The sequence below is a fragment of the Primulina eburnea genome, chromosome 1 (assembly GCF_022965805.1).
Source record: "Primulina eburnea isolate SZY01 chromosome 1, ASM2296580v1, whole genome shotgun sequence".
NCBI classification, from domain to species: Eukaryota; Viridiplantae; Streptophyta; class Magnoliopsida; order Lamiales; family Gesneriaceae; genus Primulina; species Primulina eburnea.
The window spans coordinates 12,091,180-12,106,942 of NC_133101.1; the positions used below are offsets into that span (position 1 = coordinate 12,091,180).

At 35.4% G+C, this 15,763-nt stretch overlaps 1 long non-coding RNA gene across 4 annotated transcripts; it reads right to left on the bottom strand.

The window, feature by feature from the left end:
• Nucleotides 1-9,712: 9,712 nt before the first annotated feature.
• Nucleotides 9,713-15,053, bottom strand: LOC140811420 (uncharacterized). 4 transcript variants are annotated; one of them, XR_012113458.1, is made up of 4 exons: nucleotides 14,815-15,053; nucleotides 13,664-14,754; nucleotides 10,328-10,411; nucleotides 9,720-10,030 (listed from the first exon to the last, which is right to left on the bottom strand). It is a non-coding gene; the product is annotated as an uncharacterized lncRNA (long non-coding RNA). The 4 variants fall into 4 exon arrangements; XR_012113457.1 differs by lacking the exon at nucleotides 9,720-10,030 and having other exon boundaries at nucleotides 10,124-10,411; nucleotides 13,664-14,525; nucleotides 14,606-14,754; XR_012113454.1 differs by having other exon boundaries at nucleotides 9,713-10,411.
• Nucleotides 15,054-15,763: the final 710 nt, after the last annotated feature.

Consider the following 15,763-nt stretch of genomic DNA (forward strand, 5'->3'; position numbering starts at 1 on the left):
AACCAATGACTCCCGAAAATCGGACAAATTTGACTATTTTGAGTGTGATTACTGTCATAAACCGTGGCACACTCGTGAGAAGTGTTGGGCCCTACATGGCAAGTCCCCAAAGTTACCATCGAGCTCGAAGACTACAGAAAAAGGTGTCGGGCTACTACAACCTCTCCACGGTCTTCTGCCCCTGCCACTACGATTTTTTCCGCTGAACAAATTCATCAACTACTGAGTCTCCTCAAGCCTACTCCTACTTCCTCATCGACTTCCCATGTTCGTCAAGGTAACATCCCTCGAACTTTAGCTTCGCTCTTACACCATCGGCCATGGTTTATAGACTTCGGTGCCACCGATCACATGAAGGGATGTTCCGAGTTGTTTTCTTCTTATACTCACTGTTCGGGTCGTGTTAAAGTCAAAGTTGCGGATGGCTCATTTTCTTCCATTGCTGGCAAAGGCTCCATTAATATCTCACCCACCTTAACCCTTACCTCTGTTTTACATGTCCCTAATTTACATTGCAATTTACTATACGTCAGTAAATTAACCACTGATCTAGATTGCTCCTTACATTTTTCCCCTGATGTCTTTGTATTTCAGGACCGTCGTTCGGAGAGGATGATTGGCAATACTAGACGAGTGGATGATCTCTACATCTTTCACTACGAAGACGGAGCTGAAGATCGGCCTTTACACCTATGCTTTTTTTCTTTTTCTAATGTTTGTCTAATTAAGCTTTTACATTTCCAATTAGGTCATCCGAGTTTCCATTATTTAAAACATTTGTACCTTTCTTTGTTTACAAATAAAAATCCGTCTTCTTTTCAATGTGATATCTGTCAATTAGCAAAGCACCATCGTGTTCACTATCCACCACATCCATATACACCTTCTGCTCCATTTTCCCTTATACACAGTGATTTATGGGGTCCATCTCGGGTCCCGACTTATACCAATAAAAGATGGTTTTTAAATTGATGATCATACTCGATTTTGCTGGGTATTTATTCTTAAAGATAAATCTGAGGTAGCCCTCACATTTAAAAATTTCACTCCTTCGTAAAAACTCAATTTCATACTGATATTCAAGTCCTACGGACTGATAACGGTCGTGAATACTTTAATTCCATCATGGGGTAATACCTTATCTCTCACGAAATTCTTCACCACAGCTCTTGTACCGATACCCCCCAACAAAATGGTGTCGCAGAGAGGAAAAAATCGCCATTTACTTGAGATCTCCTGCTCCCTCATGTTCCAATCTAAAGTTCCTACTCGGTTTTGGAGTGATGCCGTGTTAACCGCTGCCTATTTGATTAATCGGCTACCATCCAAAGTTCTTCGCTTTAAAACTCTTTTTACATTGTTTCACTCCTACTTCCCACAGAACCGTTTTTTACCTCCGTCGACCCTAAAGTTTTCGGTTGTACTGCCTTTGTCCATAATACATCCCCCACTCGCTCCAAGTTCGATCCAAGAGCAATCAAATGCATATTTTTGGGTTATGCTCCTACACAAAAGGGTTATCAATGTTATAATCCCATCACTAACAAATCTTTTGTTAGTATGGATGTTTCGTTCTTTGAAAACATTCATTACTACGACTCGGTTACATCTCAGGGGGAGTGTGACCTTCCCGACCCTATTCCCATACCATTACCCACTCCCTTCGTAACTCAACCTTCTTCGGTGTCGACCCTGCCCTCTGACCAGGCCCCGGTTCTTCAGGTCTATTCTCGGCGCCGCCTTCCTGCCGTTACTTCAGGTCATGCCACTCCTCTACCACTGCCTGATTCCAATTCGACTGACGATCCAGGTAATACATCTTCTCCCTTACATACCCCGTTCTTTACTGATTTGGATGTTCTGATTGCTCTTCGAAAACCGACGCGGGCTTGTACCAGGACATTTTTATATCCCATGAATAATTTTATTTCCTTTGCTAACCTTTCCACTTCCTATGGAGTCTTTGCCTCTATTATACAGACTACCTGTGTCCCTACCTCTATCGATGAGGCCATGGAGGATCTGAAATGGAAGGAGGCTGTTCTGTTGGAGATGGATGCCTTGACTACTAATAATACATGGGAGGTGGGCGTGTTACCCGCGGGGAAGCGTACGGTTGGCTGCCGCTGGATATTTACAATCAAGTATAATTCCGACGGTTCAATAGAGTGCTTCAAGGCTCAGTTAGTTGCCAAAGGTTATACACAAACTTATGGGGTGGATTACGAGGAGACCTTTGCCCCGGTGGCTAAGCTTAATACTGCCCGTGTTCTACTCTCACTTGCCGTTAACCTTGATTGGCCTCTTTATCAGCTTGATGTCAAGAATGCTTTCCTAAATGGTGAGCTTGAAGAAGAAGTTTACATTCAGCTCCCTCGAGGCTTCCTTGCAGACTCTCCTCCGGGTCATGTTTGTCGCCTTCATAAGGCTATTTATGGCCTTAAGCAGTCTCCCAGGGCTTGGTTCGGGAAGTTTACATCAGTCATCACTACCCACGGTTATTCTCATGCTCAATCGGACCACACCCTGTTTTTTAAGGACTCTTCTCAGGGTCTTGTTTCGATTTTGATTGTGTATGTCGATGATATTTTTCTTACCGACAGTGATCTTCCGGAGTTAGCAAGGCTTAAAGGAATTCTCAGTTCTACCTTTGTTATGAAGGACTTGGGATCGCTACGTTATTTTTTGGGGATGGAGGTCACGCGCTCATCTGAAGGGATTTCTCTGTCCCAAATCAATTATGTTCTCGACTTACTTCGCGACACAGGTCTCCTACATTGCAAACCTGTTACTGTTCCAATGGATCCTAATGCAAAATTGTGCGACGTTCCTAACGCTGTTCCCGTTGACAAGTCTCGGTACCAACATTTGGTCGGCCGCCTCATTTACCTTGCACATACTCGCCCCGATATTGCTCATGTTGTGAATGTAGTCACTCAATTCATGCATGACCCTTATGAACACCATCTTCAGGCTGTTTTTCGCATTCTTCATTACCTTATGGTACTCCGGGTTCGGTCCTTCTTTTTCGCAAGAATTCTTCTCGGAATGTGTCGGCCTATACTGATGCGGACTAGGCAGGTTCGGTTCATGATCGCCGCTCCACGTCGGGTTACTTCACTTTTGTTTGGGGAAATTTGGTCACCTGGAAGAGCAAGAAACAATCTGTTGTTGCCCGAAGTAGCGCGTAGGCAGAATATTAAGCTATGGCTAACGGTGTGTGTGAACTATTGTGGCTACAGATTCTACTTCGGGAGCTGCATATGTCCTTCACTACTCACCTCCGATTATTCTGTGATAATAAGGCTGCTATCACCATTGCTCATAATTCGGTTCAACATGACCGGACTAAACATATCGAGATTGACCTTCATTTTATCAAAGAAAAGATTGACACAAGGGAAATTTGCATTTCGTACGTCCCGTCCGATGGTCAACTTGCTGACATTCTTACGAAGAATCTTCATCGACCTCAGTTTGACTCTTTTAAATCTAAGTTGCGCATGATCGACATCTATGCATCAAATTGAGGGGGTGTGTTAGAATTACTATTAATTTTTTCCTAGTCAGATTTGTATTTAGGATTTTATTTTATTCTATAATTGGAAAAGGTGTTAAATCCGAAATTATATTAGTAGAATATTTTATTTTCAGAAATAGGATTAGTAGAATATTTTATTGAGAGATTTGGTACCGATTATTCTTGTATAAATACCAAGTCTAAGGAATAAAAAATTGATTCAGCCAAATTCACAAAATTAACAGTATTAAATTCAGAAGAGTTAGCTCTCACACTAAAAGCACAGTCTTCATTGGACTCTTTTAGGTACCTTTTTTCAATCTTTTATTCTGATACAGAACATATTTATAATTCATTTTTCTTTTTACTCAATCTTCTCAAGTCACCTTTCACATGGGTCAGGGTCATGGAGTACATGATCATCCTTCAACTACTTTGTGATTTAATCAGATTGATAATCATGTCCAAGTGTGTTAAGTTAAATAGAACAAGAAATTATAAATGCACTAGAAGATTATGAAACATTATTCCAACACATCATATCACAACATGAATGAAATGCAGAATGCCTAAATCCTAAAAATGCACATGCATGTTAGATGTTGTCCGAGATGTTGTCACATCTAAGACAACATCTATGATGGTTCAGGCAAAACACATTCTGAGAGACTTCCTAAGGTTGGAAAAACTCTCAAAATCCAATGTTTTTGTGAATATGTTGACCAGTTTGTTATTTGTACCAACCAATTCCATGCGGATCAAACCTTTTTTCTACTAGATCTCGAATAAAATGATGTCGGATGTCAATGTGTTTTGTTCGAGAGTGTTATACTGTATTTTTTGAAATATCAATTGCACTCAAATTATCATAGTACACAAGTAGGGTTTCACTCTTAGGTCCATAATATTCTACCATTTGGTTCACCCATAATAGTTGAAAGCAACAACTTCTAGCTGCCACATATTCAGATTCAACAGTTGAAAGTTAAACACAATTTTGTTTCCAACTATGCCGCGAGATTAAATTATTGTCAAGATAAAAACAACCTCCAGATGTACTCTTTCTATAATCTAAATCACCAGCCCAATCAGCATCAGATAAACCTACCAAATTGGAGTTAGTTTCTTGAGTGTACCATAATCCTAAATCAATTGTTCCTGCTATGTAACGTAGAATATGCTTAACAGATTTTAAGTGAGAGATTTTAGGATTGGCTTGGTATCTCGAACACAAGTATACACTAAATAAGATGTTAGGTCGTCTGATTGTCAAATACAGGAGGCTTCCTATATGCTGCAGTATAAAGTGTTGTCAACATTTTCGGCAACATCATTTTTGCACAATTTTCCACTCGAGCCTATAGGTGTCTTCATGTGTTTGATGTTTTCATTTGCAAATTTCTTAACTAGATTTTTGGCATACTTACTTTGACACATAAAAATGACATCATGCATTTTTTTAATTTGCAAACAAGAAAGAAACTCAACTCACCAACCATACTCATTTCAAAAGTAGATAACATACACTCAATAAAGTCATCAGTATATTTTTTAGAGGATGCACCAAAAATTATGTCATCAACATAGACTTGGCAGATAAGGATTTCACTTTTAGACTTTTGAATAAAAATATTTTGTTTACCTCACCTCGTTTGAAACTCATTTTAATTAGATACTCAGTCAGTCTTCCATACCAAGCACGTGGTGCTTGTTTCAAACCATAGAGTGACTTTTTCAATTTGTAAACATAATTCAAATGATGTGGATGCTCAAATCCTTTAGGTTGTCTTACATACACTTTTTCACACAAAATCCCATTCGAAAATGCACTTTTGACATCCATTTGAAAAGGTTCGATTTTCATGTAGCATGCAATTGCTAGCAATAGTTGGACTGACTCAATGCAGGCAACATGAGCAAATATCTCATCAAAATCAACACCTTCAACATGTGTGTACCTTTGAGCAAGCAACCTTACTTTGTTTCTAATGATGTTTCCTGATTCATCGATTTTATTTTTGAAAATATATTTTGTACCAATTATATTTTCATGGTCAGGAGGTGGAACTAAATACCATACATCATTTCGAACAAATTGTTCAAGCTCATCATGAATTTCATTGGTCCAAAACTCATCTTTTAAAGCTTCATCGACATTTTTGGCTTCGAGATTTTAAAAAAAATATGAAAATCTTACCTGTGAGTACATAGAGCTCATGCACAATAGTCCAACCATCTTGCGATAATCGATCTTTTCTTTCTTTCGAGTTTGAACTTCTCCACGTACATTTCTATTTATTTGAGATGATGGATGATTTTTCTGGATTTTGGTTGGAACGTTTTGTCCATCATCTACTGCGTAATCATCAATGTGTATTTCATCCTCAGGTTCAGTGACTTCAGTGTCACGTGTTGTGCTAGGTGTTATACATCTAGGACAACACCTGCATTTTCCAGTAAGATTGGAATTTCCAGAAGATCTTTCATATCATATTCTGCTGTTTTCTTTTTGAGATCTGCACAGTCATAAAAAAAAACATTAAGTGATTCAATGATAGTTCTTGTTCTTATGTTGAACATACGATATTCACGACTATTCGTAGCATAACCCACAAACAAACAATTGTCACTTTTCGAATCAAATTTTGCAAGTTGATCCCTGTCATTCAAAGTATAACAAACACAGCCAAAAAACATGAAAATATTTAAAGTTAGGCTTCTTTCTCATGATTATCTCATAAGAAGTCATGGTTGAACCACTTCTTAAATACACCCTATTCGAAATATGGCATGCATTGTTAAGGGCGACCTCTGCTCAAAATGCTTTGAGATGTTCTTCGAAGTTAGCATTACTCTCGCCATTTCCTGCAATTTTTTTGTCCTGAGTTCGGCTCTGCTATTTTGTTGTGGTGTTTTTGGAGCCGAAAACTCATGTGAAATACTTTTCCTGTCACAAAAGAATGAGAATGAAGAGTTTTCAAATTCCTTACCATGATCAGTCTTGATCTTTCTCACCTTCAATTATGGAAGATTGTAATCCTTGTGATTAATTGTTTAGAAACATCAAAAGTGTCCGACTTTTCCCTAATAAAACTTACCCATGAGGTACGTGAGAAATCATCGAGACACGTAAAAGAATACTTCTTACCTCCGAAGCTTTCACTTCCATAGGACCCATAAGGTCCATGTGCAATAACTCGAGACAACGTGTTGTCCCAAAGTATGGCAACACGAGGTGTGACACGCGAGTTTGCTTACCCTTTTGGCAATCTCCATAAACATATGGTATACCAGATGATAGATTAGGCATACCTCATACTGCATCGTACTTGCACAAATTCTTCAGGTTTTGAAGTTCACATGACCGAGTTTTTGATGCCAAAGGTCAAGTTAACTGACTTGCGCATGTTTGCATGTATCTTCTCCACCTATTTTATAGCAATTGTCTGAAGACCTTGTTCCTGTCATAATTCACACGTTAGTTTCATTAAAAACCTCACAAGTATGTTTATCAAACTTGACATGTAAATTATCATAACACAATCGGCTTATGTTTATAAAATTTGATTTTAATCGTTCTACATGAAGTACATTGTGGAGCTTTGGTAGTCCTTCGATATTCAATGTTCCTTTTCCAACAATCCTTCCTTTAGCTCCCCCTCCATAGGTTACTCTACCACCTTTTTTATCAACATAATCAGTGAGATGTTCTCGTGATCTTGTCATATGACGTGAGCTTGCACTATCAAAGTACCAGTGACCTGCAATGTTAGTTTTTAATGATGTATAGACAACATTACAGTGAGTATTTACCTTTGGTACCTAAATTTGTCTTACTGTAGGTCGACGATTGGAGGTGTTGCAATAAGTATTGGGCAACATTCGGGGCAATATCCAATTCGCCTTTGTATTCATGCAGTCTTTCTTAAGTTTAAAACAATAGGACCTGATATATCCAGACTTAAAACAGTAATGACACACATACCTGCATTTTCTTTGCTTCGAAACAAGTGCCGCAGGTTGTCTTTTTGGTGGAGGGCTTTTACTCGAAGATGTAGATTGTGAATGTTTAGAATAATCAGCTTTTCCTTTCACAAAAACAGTATATTTAGATGATTCACCAATTTCAAGCACACTGTATTTGTAACCTAAACCCTTCTTTTCATCTCTTTCCATCAGAAGTATGGATTCAAGCTTAGATGTGCTTGAATTGAACTTGGTTAGTGTCTCAGTCGCCTTCTGAAGTTCATCCTTGTTCTTACATAGTTCCAAGTCCTTTTTGCTCAGGATTACTTCTAGTTTGACAACCACAGCTTTCAGCTCAGTGTCCTCCTTCATGAGTGTTGTGTTAATCTTATTTCTTTTAATCCAATCAGCATACAACTCTTATAAAGCTTCTGTACACTCTCAATAGTGATTTCTTCATCATCAGCTTCTAAATCATCATCTGCACTTGAGTTTCCAGAAGTTGTAGAATTAAAGCACAATGATTTCGAACACGTGTTGCGCCCAAGTGTGGAAACACCTGTGCAGCCAACGTTTTTCTTTCAAAAGTACAGTCAAGGAGGTGTGATTGTTTTCTTCATTGGATTCATCCTCATCATATTCCTTATCGCTTAGAGAAACATTGTACCCTTTATTCTTGTGAGTTCTATTTGCACATTCATTGGTATATTGTCCAAATCCATTGCACTCTCTACATTGTACTGAATCATACTTCTTTGGATTAGGTTGACACTTTCCTTCATTCTTTGTCAAAACTGGCCTTGGGCAGGAAACTTCTGTAGTTTTTCAGGAGCTGGTAGACTAGGAAACTCTGATGGTTAAGTCCTGCCTTCTTTTTGTCTCTGATTCTCTTCATATAATCCCCTAATTTCTTTGTGATGTAGGAGATAGAGTCCTAACAAAGGTCTGATTCATTAACCTCTTGGGATAGTTGAAGAATATCATTATATGAATCATTAGAAACTTGGAAAGCAATAGTTTTTCCCTTGTCCTTTTTCTGCATGTCCATGTTCATTTCGAAGGTACGAAGTGAACTTATCAAATTCTCCAAAGCTATCTGAGTTGTATCCTTAGCATCATCAATTGCACATATTTTTATGTTGCACATAACCGAACCGAAATATTTAGTCATAACCGAACCGACCGAATTAATTTTCATAACCGATGAAAACCGAACCGAATTAAAATCGGTTAATTCGGTCGGTGGCCGAATTAACCGATTAGTTTAAAAAAAATTTGTTATTTAACTTTAATTATATATGTGATTTTTTTTTAACACTAAAGTTTACACAAATACATAAAAATATAAAATCACACACATCACAAATATATAAGTTTTGTTTAAACACAATTAATACATATTATATCGATTTTAAAATAAAAAATTAAAATATTTAAAAAATTGATAAATAAAAAAAATTATTAAATAATAATATTTATTATATCGGTTAATTCGGTTAACCGATTAAAAAATTTTGAAAACTGTAACCGAACCGAATTAACCGATATAACCGAATTTTTTAATTTGAAAACCGAATTTCCGAAATAACCTAACCGAATTTTCGAATTGACTCGGTTCGGTCGGTTAATTCGGTTTAACCGAAATCTTGCTCACTCCTAGGTAGGATGTTACTACATCCGCTTTCATCCCATACCCCAAAAATCCTCATATCCGATTAACTATTTATTTAATCGGATAAAAAAATCTTCTCAACACCCTCATCCATTCGGTTTGGTATCAAATTCTCAATCAAGTTGGGAGGAAATTGTAATCCTTAATTAAAGGAAGTTGTCTTCACCTTTATAAGTTCCGTTGATCGAGGTTCTCTTTCTCAAAATGCACACTCTTTTCCCTAATAAAGCACCTTGGACGTATTAAAGTGGCTCTTCTTTCCAAAATTGTTGATAATTAATTTTTGTTAAAATTTAAATTAAAAAAATATATATATTATTATTTTCATAATTATTCTTTCTCATGTACTTGGTTCTATGACATTAATATTGCCATTTTCTCAACAAAAAATAAAGAATGTATTTCAAATGTCATCGTTATTGAGTGAACATAAAATTAATCATAATTAACATGTAACGCTATATATACATGAAATGGATGGATTTGAAGTTTATGGATTTCCTTCTCTAAACAACTAAAATATATTTGAAATCTTCAATTTAAAATCCTTCCACCCAAACGTAACCTAAATGAATTCGATGAAAGATTTAGTAGAATTGTTATTTAGCTTGTCTCTCTTAGTGAAGAATAACTAACCGTGAACTTACTTTGAAAGTCTTAATAGCATTGTCTAGATAGTGGGATGCAAAGAGGCCATGAGGAGTCAAAGAACCTCAACAAGCTAGAGTTGCATGATCTCTTTATCAACATCATGATTTACGAGTTCGAGTTGGGCATCTGGATTGATAAGATTTGCCCACATCTCAGCCAACATGCTCTAGGTGGTGTTGTAGTTATCCTATCGGACAATGTAGAGTCCACATGCAAAAACTCTACTGAACAGATTAGCAATAAGGTCATATTACTCTTCGTTAATAAGTTTAATAAATTTATACGCAATAATCAATCTAAATTCATTAAATCTCACCATAAAAAAAGACCAAACAATTTATAAGCAAGCTTCCTTTAACAATGACAATAAAAACTACTTTATTACTAAATGTAACATACCTAAGATGGACGAGAAGAAGTCTTTTGAGAAAAGATAGTTCAAATATGATAAGAAGTCATACAAGAAGAGAGATAAGAAGGTGCTTGTTGCTGAGAAAAGTAAAAGCAAGTAGACAAACCCAAATGCAGATGCATCCATCTCTGAGACTTCATCCAATGAAAGTGATTAAGAACCGATTCGGTGCTAGATGGCTGATGTCAAGCTGGATAATGCAGATTATGAGGTATTTGATTTTAGTTTTAATGAATTCACATGAGAGGATTTCATTATTGCACTGCATGACTTAGTAGATGAATACAAAAGATTTTCGCATTCATTCGATGGAGTTAAAACGGAGAACAAAAATTTTATGGATAACTCAGGCACCTCGAGCTGCACACAACGAAAATAATTTCATAGTCTAAGGGTGAAAATCAATCTACTGACCATAGAGAATGGCAATAAGCGAATAGTATTTTGATTAATTAATGAATATATGTAAATCGATATTGATCCTTATTTTCCAAAAAAATAAAATAGTTACGAATTTATTAAAAAATAAATTTAATAAATTTCAATCCTATTTCAACACTTCCACAAAAAATAAATAATGGTATCTATTATAATCAAATGTTGTTTATAATAATTTATTATACTGATTAATTTTATGTATTGAATTTTAAGTAACGGTATCATGTGACAATATTTATCAAATATAGAATCATATATTCTTAATTATATTTTAAATAAATTAAAATTATTTAAAGCAACCATTTTTAATTTAATAATATTAGTAATATTTCAACAATTCCATAAGGAATAGAAAATATTTGGTGAACATTGATTGTAATTGAGAAATTACCAAAATATTTGACCAAAGATTTAGTCAGATTGCCAAAATATTGTTCATGAATCTGCAATTTGTACATGACCAAAGGTAATCCTCTCCTTCACTTCCTCCTACAATTCCTCCTATATATTTAAATTAGGTAAATAAATATGTTATATCATATATTACTCAAATTACCAATTAATATCTCTGTCACTTCTTACCTTTATTACAATAAAAAAATATAATATTTATGGAAATATTGAAATATAATAAAAAAAATTACTTTAAAAAAATTTTATTTTAATTAAAAACTATTCACACCTTATCATTAAGGTACATTATTTTATATATCCTTTTTTCTTGAAATTCATCTCTTTTATTTATATATTTTAATTTAATTTTTCGACTCTCTTTTATTTATTTGAAATATAATAAATACGTGTATATGCAATTTTCTTTCTTAGTATACCAACATTGAATGATTGAATATTATGTGAGATACTCTTGATTGTTGAAACAAAAGTTCCAAAAATTTTATGGAAAGTAAAAATCTTTTATTAGATAAAAATAAAATTTTAATTTATTCATAACTTTGGAGATTATATTATTTATTTATTTATTTTAATTTTTAATTTTTTTATTATAATACTAAATTTAGTATAATTATGAACGAAAAATATGAGAAGATGATATTTCTATTAGATATTGAATTGTGCAGGACTGATGGATAGAAATACTATCTTGAAAGACAATCTTACATATCGTAGGTTGGAATTTGATCGAGAAAAAAATAAAGAAGAAAATATCATTTGCACTCTTTGTTGGTGTCAATCATCATGCAAACTATAATTTTTGGTGTAGCATTGTTATATGATGAAACTGTTTAAACTTTCATTTGGCTCTTCCATACATTTGCTAAAGCTATGAATGGAAAAACTCCTGCAACTATTCCCACCGATCAAGATGCCAAAAGCTTAAGTGGAAAAATGGCCTGAAACATACCATCGTCTGTGCATTTGGCACATTTATCGAAGTGCAGCAATACATCTTAGTGTTGTTTTCTCGAACTTTAAAGAGTTTTCAAAAGATTTCAGTTCTTGCATATATAAATTTGAGGAAGAAAAGGATTTTTTGACAGCATGACCTGAAATGTTGAATAAATATGATCTTCAAAGTAATACATGGCTTGAAAGTATGTTTAAAATTAAGGAAGAATGGGCTCTTGTATATGGAAGGCAAACGTTTTGTGCGATATATGACTATTACTCAGGGCAGCGAGAGTATGAATGGCGCTTTGAAAAATTGCGTAAATTATAAGAACGATTTGTTTCAATTTTTTGAATATTTTGTAGATTGATTGGTGATTGTCGCTATGAAGAGTTGAAAGCTTATTTGCGGACGAACAATAGTACACATGTATTTTTCTTTCCGGTCAAAATTCTAAAGCATGCAGTAAGTTTTTACATGCATGAAACCTTTCAATTATTATAAAATGAGTTGAGCAAGGAGCATGATTCAAAGGTAGAAGTTGTTTCTGAAAAGACATGCTAATCCATAACGGTTCACGAAAACCGTTGTCGTTTCTCCGGAAAAACACGTTAATCCACAACAGTTCACGAAAACCGTTGTCGTTTCCCCAAAAAAAAAAACGCTAATCCACAACGGTTCAAGAAAACCGTTGTTTCCTAAAAAAAAAACGCTAATCCACAACGGTTCATGAAAACCGTTGTCGTTTCTCCAAAAAAACACGCTAGGTTTTTGAAAACCGTCGTCTTTTGTCCCCAAAAACACGCTCAAAGACGACAGTTTATAAAACCGTTGTCTTTGACCCCAAAAACACGCTAAAAGACAACGTTTTTTGGGGAACCGTAGTCTTTTAGCGTGTTTTTGAGGGTCAACGACAACGTTTCCTGCTTTTTAACAATGGTTTTCACTAAAATCGTTGTTAAAAAGCAAAAGACAACGGTTTTTTAAAAAAACCGTTGTCTTTTGAGTGTGGTTGAATGCATATTTTGTTGTAGTGTATATTCTAGTCCTACTAGGACTCTAACTTATCATGTTTCGGTTCCAGCCCCTAACCGCTTAGTCCAGGACCTGGTCGACCCTCCTAGGACTTAGACAGACTCCTCAGCAAGCAGCTGGACCAGGCCCCACGTCCCAAAAGAGCCTAGCCTTGCAACCCGTCCACCATAACCATGCGCAGCCCCATTTGCCCACGCGATCCCAGCCCCTTTTGGCCTATCATCGTGCTGCCTCCCTTGAACTCTCCTACAGCCCCTTCAGACCCCTGGACAATCCCTTAACAGCCTTCTAACAGCCTCCCACGCCTGAAGCCAAAAAGACGCAGCCCTAGCCCCATAACATGCAATTTTCGTTCAACCTACTTCACCCTACTGTCCAGCCCTTAAACTTTCATCTATGGGTCCTTAAACCTTCTGGAAAACGTCCCTTGTGATGCTCCTACCATGGCAGCCCCTTTATGCAAATTTATCACAAGTTTTGGATCACAAAAACATGCTTTAAACCCATGTATATGTGTAAAAACGAAAATAATAAAAGAGATACTTGTTTTTCATGCCAATATATGTTAGGGTGTAATTGATGAGAAAAAGAAGAATTACGGCGTGCCTTTGCGTGACTTACGCAGGAAAACCTTTGACGTCGAAGAACGGAGGAACACTTTGGCTTGCTCTTGCTAGCACCTTCGAAATTCTCTTCCTATATATCTTGCTATTGTGTGTGCCGTGAGTTTTAAGAGAGGGGTGGGGAGAGTTTCAGATTTTTAAAAGTGTGTGGCCGTGTATTTTCTTGATGCAAAGTGAAGTGTTGTGGTGCTCAATAATTTAGAAAGTGGCGTGAGTTGAATGGTGTAGAGCTTGTGGTGTTTAATGTGATGGAGAGAGTTTGAATTTGATAGAAAGTGTGTGGCCGTATGTATATGGGTGGGGGAAAGGTTTTGTTATTTTAAATACTCGTATAATTATTAATCAAGGCTTAGGCCTAATAAGCCCTCAAATTAAGCCCAATTATCTTTGATTAAATAATAAAAATTATTTTGTTTAATAAAGTTTGTGAATTTATTAGCCGAGTTGCCAAAAAATTTGTATTTTTGTTGAAAAACCAACACCGATAAAATTTACGTCCCGACGTATAAAATCACCTCAAAACCCCTTATTTTCAAAAATATGAAAAACATTAACCATATTTTAAATAATTAAAAACAATTATTTAATGAAAACATTTTCTATTTTTCAGCCATCAGTCTCCGTTCCTCGATCGCAACGCGGATAACCTTTAAAAAATACATTTTAATGCAACAATGTAGAAAAATATATTTTAAACATGCAAATATGCACAACAAAATTAATCTATGAAATTAAAACATCTAATTAAAATACACACTGAATTTAATAATTTGCGCATGTGGTCGCCGTGGACCTTTAAATTTTTGGGCGTTACAATAGACTTGTCGAATTTATACCTCGAAATCTTTCAATGATCCAACCTACAATATATAACCAATATGTAAGTCAATATAGAACAATTTAATCATCGAAAAAGAATTAAATTGGAGCGGACGAAAACCTAGACTTTGGCAGCTCACTTATAAGAACAAAAGCTGGGATTTCGACCCGAATATGCGAATATCGAAGCTTTAACTAGCAGCTAGTGGTCCCGAGGTGGTGGCTCGCCGGAGACTCGTCGAAATCTCGCCGGAAAGAGCTAAACGCTAGCTAGAAAACAGGGGAAACAAAATACCACAAATCCACCAAAGAGACGAAGCTAAAACTCACCGGAAAAGCGGACAAGAACTTGCGCAAGCACAACTCTCAGAACAGAGCTCGGTGCTCTGATTTCTTCCGATTCAGCGCAGGAAAAAGAGTGCTAGGGCTGGAGGAAGAAGTTTCTAAGCTGTTGTGTTTCTTCTCCGGCGACTGGGCGGCGCGCGGTGGTAGGGTGCGCAAGGGAGAAGAATCGGGAAAGCTGATTTGGGGATGGTTTCTCATGGTTTAGGGCTTCTTGTTCTATCATTGATTTTTTTCCCTTTTTTTTCATTATAATATTTAATTATATCATATTTCATTTTATTTCATTTTTAAAAAACATTTATTTCATTCTATATATAAATATAAATGTGTGGATGTATTTACTTATTTTCATTATCAAGTAATATATATGTAATTTCACACTTAATTTATTAAATAATATTAATTAACCACGTTTTAAGGATTATGGTTTTATGCTTTTGATTTTTTTCCTTTATCTATTTTTCATTATAATATTTAATTATATCATATTTCATTCTATTTAATTTTAAAAAATATATATTTCATTCCATATACATTTAAATGTGTGGATGATAGAAAAGTTTTCCAATTGTAAACGAGCATGAGAGAAAAAAAGTCGAGTTATATTCATAATGAAATGACTCATTATAAAGTATATAGAATTTTAAATTTATATATTCAATAAACAAAATTTGGTAGTATTTGAAACATCTGTTAAGAATGTTCAAGATTTAGGCAATAAGGATCTAAAGGTATACTCGACCAATGTTTTCAAGAACACTGAAACCAAAATCAGAATAAAATTTTTCTTGACTTCAGTTCTAAAATCAGCTCTCATAATATATAAATTTAAGGCATAACTGTTAAACAATTTATTTCACCGTCTCACATATTGTATAACTATTTTATTTAATATTTAAAAATGAAAAATAATAGCAATTTTCAGAAAATTTAT